The sequence below is a fragment of the Pteropus alecto genome, unplaced genomic scaffold, assembly GCF_000325575.1.
Source record: "Pteropus alecto unplaced genomic scaffold, ASM32557v1 scaffold338, whole genome shotgun sequence".
In the NCBI taxonomy this organism is placed as follows: domain Eukaryota; kingdom Metazoa; phylum Chordata; class Mammalia; order Chiroptera; family Pteropodidae; genus Pteropus; species Pteropus alecto.
In genome coordinates, this window is record NW_006441995.1 from 4,114,052 (window position 1) to 4,120,051 (window position 6,000).

The 6,000-nt window shown below is 32.2% G+C and overlaps 1 protein-coding gene across 6 annotated transcripts in view; it reads left to right on the forward strand.

Moving 5' to 3' along the window:
- Positions 1–6,000, forward strand: part of FBXO4 (F-box protein 4) — a 163,350-nt gene that overhangs the window by 46,640 nt on the left and 110,710 nt on the right. Inside the window, exon 7 of one of the 6 annotated variants that reach the window (XM_015595336.2) lies at positions 5,064–5,527. The exons of the other annotated variants lie outside the window; for them this stretch is intronic. The gene's annotated coding sequence lies outside the window, so the exon portion shown is untranslated. Of the gene's footprint in view, positions 1–5,063; positions 5,528–6,000 lie in introns of those variants that run through there. 6 annotated transcript variants of the gene reach the window in all.

Genomic DNA, 6,000 nt, shown 5'->3' on the forward strand with positions numbered 1-6,000 from the left:
TTTCCGCTCTATTACTATGAAAGGGAAGCATTGGTGGGGCTGTTTGCAGCCAGCCTTTGCCTGTGGGAAAAGTCTTTTCTTGGTAAGAGAGCCAATTGAAAAGTTTAAATGAAGAAATTCATTACAATGGAAGGGTGATTCACTGGGGCAATACTTTCATATTTGAACCAAAAGTATTTGGAATTGTTTCTTTTTTCCTTTTTAATTGTTTTTAGTTGACTGGGACTGTTGAGTCTTCATCTAATAAGTGGTTTCTAGAATGGAAAATTGTTCCAGATGAGGTCTTTTCAGGAATTAGAGTGCTCTACTCTTTCTATTACCAGATTTGAAGACTTCCAGTTAGATTATTCTACCAAATATTTATTAAATCAGCTACTAAGTATTTATTGTTTTGATTTTTAAAAGGAAAGTGTATTCTTTAACTGTGAATCATGTCCTTTTAAATAGAGAACACTATAAAACTGAGAGAAGAAAATTGTGATCATGCTATAAACATTATTTTGTAACCTGATTTTTTTAATGTAAAAACACATTTTGAGAACTTTTTAATGGATTTAAGTATTATTTAATAGCATTATTTTTAATGGCCACATTAATACCTTTCTTAATAAATTCATTCAAAAAATATTTATTGAACATCCTGTGTGTGAGATGATAGGGATAAGGCAGTGAACAAAATAGACAAAACTTCTAATCATCATGAAGCTTACATCATACTTCTTTATATGGTTGTATTATAACTATTTTAACCAGCCATCTTTTTTTTTGGTCTATTATATTCTTCCTATTTTTTGTTATTATAAATTATAAATCATATTTAACTAAACATCCTTTGGTTATAGCTTTGTGTATGTCATGATTGTTTCATGAAGCTGTGTTCTTGAAAAATGGGATACTATAATTCCTGTGATCATGTTGATATTTTAAAGATATACATTTTTTTTTTTACATTGATTGCCAATTTCTCTCTAGAAGAGCTAGGTCTTCCCAAGCCTTTATTTATCACTGGTTGTTATCATTTAAAATTATTTTTAATTTCTTTGTTAATTAAAGCAAACACCCTTTCTTCTTGGCTTCTATCAGAAGAAAGACCATTTGATTGTATCCTATTATTTATTTTATATTTTTAGTTTGCTAGCTTACATATCAAAACATGATAGTAATGAACCTAACAAAAACCTTAGTTGAAAGAGCAAACTGTTGAAAAGTAATTTGTGCCAATGGCTCAAAACTGATATTATTTGTTTCTGTATCACCAGAAACTGGTAAAAAGCTTGGTATATAATAAGAATGTAATAAACGTTGAATTTAATTTTTTTGCATGTTCTTATTAAATATGAGTTAAATTTTAAATGAAGAAAACTCTCAGTGTTTATCTAGTTTCATTCTTTTGTTGTTTGATTTACTTAAGAATGACTTATGAATAGAGTTTAATATTGCAGTTTATTATCTAGGTAACAACCACAAACACCAGACTTTTTAAATGACAATTAATAAGTGGCAAAAGGGTTGAAAAAGTTTTTCATTTGTATAGTGACATCTTGATGGTTAGTGGTGATAGAAAATGAACTAATGTAGGTATTTGGATAAAAACATGTAATTTTGACTACTTCTTGAGCTATAGGAGAGTTTTTGAAGTCATTGGATTTCAGAGATGGATATATTTTGCTTATCTACCCTTTATAAAATATTGTACAATAAAAATGATTGAAGAAAGTATTCTGCTAAGTGAAATAAGTCAGACAGAAAAAGACAAAACCATATGATTTCACTCATATGTGGAATATAAAACAAAAAGTAACAAATGAACTAACAAAACAAATAAAAACAAACTCATAGATACAGACAATGGAATGGTAGTTACCAGAGGGGAAAGGGGGTAGGGGGAGTAGGAAGTGAGTAAAGGGAGTCAAATATATGGTAACAGAAGGAAGCTACACTTTGGGTAGTAAACATGCAATAGAGTACACAGATGTCAAATTATAATGTTGTACACCTGAAAATTATGTAATGTTATTAACCATTGTCACCCCAATAAATTTAATTAAAAATAAACTACTTGTGGGATTTAGAATTAAGAAACCTGGATTTCGGTTCCCCTCTGCAAAGAACTGATGTCATCATTTAATATTTCTAAATTTTAGTTTTCTCATTTATAAAATATAAACAGTATTCCTCTGATTACAGTACAGAGTTGCATTGGAAGTACCTAATGAAGTCATACATGTGAATGCATATCTTAAAATGATACAAATTACAAATATAAGATGTTACTGTTCTACTTGTGGAAGTTGATTTAACTGTAATTTTCTATTACCTAAGCATGATGGAGACTGGATATTTGGTTTGCAATTATGTCACTCTACCTTGGAACAGGATTTCTTTTGGGGGCATGAAACTGTCCTAAAATTGGTTGGAGTGATCATTGCACAACTCAGTGAATGTATTAAAAACTGTGGAATTGCACACTTTAAATGGATGAACTGAATGCTATGTGAATTAAATCTCAACAAAGCTGTTTCTTTTTTATTTTCTTTCTTTTCTTTTCTTTTTCTTTTTCTTTTTTTTAAAAAAGGAAGCCCATCAGTTATACCAGCCACTAAACAATTTTAACTGGACATCTTTTCATGTGGAACTCAACTATTTGGTCATACTCATACTCATGGTTTTCTGTTTTTACCCTTTGTTTCTGCTGTCTCTCAAAAAATTTAGACCCTCTGACTTGGTAAAGCAGAAGAGTTCGGCTTCCTTTAGCTACTAAGGAGGCAATGCAATATACTGATTAAGAGCAAGAGTACTGGAGCCTAGGTTTGAACTTCAGCTTTGTCACTTTCAAACTGTATAATGATGATGCTCTGGCTACTCTATGTAGTGAGGATAATAGGAGTAACTCTCCCATAGGGTTATAGTACATATAAAATGAATTAATATAGTACAGGGCTTAGAGCAGTGCCTGCCACATAATGGGTACTATTTAAGAGCAGCTCTTACTATGATGATCATAACCTAAACTGTAGCCCTACTTGTCATACCTCCAAATTTATTAAATCATTATGATAAACAAAGAGCTCTCCCTTGAGGACTCTATAGTTTAGCAAGAGGAAACATGGATAGAAACCTTGAAAGGACAAAATTTCCTTTTATGATTACTTAACTCAGATTTTTATTCAAGGATTTCTTTCTCTGATATAATTAATTTCCCACGAAGGCAAAAGCAGCTATAGTCCTTTATATATTTTCCTGTTGTGTACCTGTGATGTGAGAATGTGTGTATGTATTAAATAATTTTTCCTTCTCGACACATAATTTATATAAATATTAATAAATAGATACACTATATATACATGCACACATATAAACAATACGAATATATATGAAATCTCCAGTGTAGCCTTCATGTGTGCTACAATGAATGTTTCTGGAACATAGTGATATTCAATAAATTCTTGAAAAACTAAACAAGTGTATCTCCAGTACAGTGAACCTATGCTCTGATGCTTAGCAGCAAACTGATGTGATATTATTACCATCACCTTCTGTTTATACATTACATTTTGCTTTCCAAAGCATATTTATATCTTATTTTTACAATAACATAATATATACAAGACATGTGTTTTGTGGTCCAATTATACATATTATAATTGCATATGCATTTGTAATGCATTTTGCTTGGAAACATTTTTGTAAGTTATATATTAAGTAATTTTATCCTCAGAACAATTTTATGAGGTAGATTAGGAGAAAAAAGGGAGGAAAAAATGACTGCACAACTTTAAGGAACTTAAACAATAATATAATTAGACTAGTTGTAGAGTTGAGACAAGAATAGATACTTAATGCTTCACTTCATCTTTCGTTACATGCCCATCCTGGTACCAACCTCTGTGGCCTGAAGGAGACAGTGTTTTAATTGGCTAGACCTGGCGTGTAGGCTTTCCACCGACTTTTCAAACTACATGAACTGAGGGTGAAGGAGAGAAAGTTCTTGTAATGAAAATGTGGTACTGTTTTCAGAAGAGGGATTGGATACTGGGTCAGCAAAAACAATAGCAGAACATAGTGCCATGGATCCAGCTTTGTACCACAGTTGCTTGTGATTTGACTTTCTATATTTCTAAAAACACATGTTTATGATATTGTCAGTTCCAAGTTGTTATATCACCCATTCCTTTTCTCTAGTGTTCCTAACAGACCATACCCATACTATACAAAACATTCTTATAAATTTGGAGCAGTCATGCTTGCTGAAGACTTTTTTTAAACTTAAGAATTTTATTTAAATTTAAATTTAAATTTCTTAACTAGTAAATTTGTTGTTTTTCATTGAAAAAAAACAATAATGTGTATGAGAACAAAATTTTTTTTTTTAAAGTTTAATAGAGTAGAAGTACAAAGACAGGGATCTTTGAGAGATAAATAAAATTCCAAGTCTGTTAAAGAGCTGAAAATTCTAAAATCATATGTGTAATGCTGGATTGAATAACCAACAAAAATAGCAGAAATGCTTGAATATATAGGACCATAAAAATCATACATATATATTTTAAATCATTAGGACTGGAAAAAATTATTTGGAAAATCAGTCACTTGTATAGATTCAAATCTCCATCTGTCTCTCTGAAACATAGGCTACCTTTTCTGCTTCAAATAAGAAGAAATTAGAATAGAGTAGACATAACCATAAGCAGTCTAAAGTCTTGATTCCAATTCAATTCCTGCCTCCTGAAAAAACCACAGAAGGTTTCTGGGATTTGAATGGGCAGAGTAGAGTGGGGTCTGCTCTCTTTGAGCTCTACAATGTAAGTAGTGCTTTTGAATTTACAGTCAGAAGGGATGTTAAAGACCATGTATTCCATTCTCATTGTCTTAAAGATGTAGAAACTAAGACACAAAGGCATTAACTGGTTTATCTAAGCGAGCATATAGCTGGTTATTTTCAAAACTGGTTAGCAAATTGCCAAAAACAGTTGATGAAAATGATACAAAGGGAAGAATGAAATGCTTCTTTCTCACCTCTTCTGCCCCAAATGTTTAATCATTTATGTCCCTATCACTTCTAGAGAAAAGAGATCAAGTATAAAGGAAGAGGAAGGCAATGTAGAGCAAAAAAGACACAGCAGAGGAATGGACATGAGGGAAGCTGGAGAGGACTCATCTTCTGATTTGATATGAGAGTGAAACTTTTTCCAAGGAATTGGAACAGTCTAACCTTGCTCCCCCTTGTTCAAGGTTCACAATGTAAGCTTTATTTGATACATAAGTATACTTTCTGATGCTGCCAGATAAATAGCTCTTAGGAGATATTTTGAGCTACACTCTCATATAATGCTTGAAAGCCTATTGGAGTGGCTATAAGTACATTTCCATACCATTTTCAGATTTTTCAAGGTGTTTAAAATATGATTTATACTTTTTCTTTCTCCACAGTTATTGAATCACTGAGCTGTCTTTTAACCACTGGAGAAAAAATCTCTCCTCTTGTTCTCAGCCCACCATCTGAACTTTTATTGAATATTGGCTACTTTTCAGAGAATAATGCTCTCAACTGTTGGAAAACTTTGCTTTATGATATTTTTGTTATTAAGGAATAGTGTGTCCTTCATGGTTATTCCAGCTTCAGAGAAATTGATCAAATATTCTCTCTGCACAGTCAGCTCTCCGTCACTAGTAGGGGGCACGTGAGAATTTTAATCAGCCTTTTAATCCATTTCTAATCCAAAGAAGCCACGTTGGCCAAGTTGTATCAAGTTTTAGCCTTACTCTTATCCCACCCAAGCAATCTTTTGGATTCACCATTTTAAAAATATTAATTAGTGTGTGTGTGTGTGTGTGTGTGTGTGTGACAATCTTTTGGATTCCTCATTTTAAAAATATTAATTAGTGTGTGTGCGTGTGTGTGTGCGTGTGTGTGTGTGTGTGACTTTTCATTGCCTCATTGCCTATCAGTAAATTCTCAACCCCGTATCCTGGAACCCAAGACGCCCTGTGATCTGACAT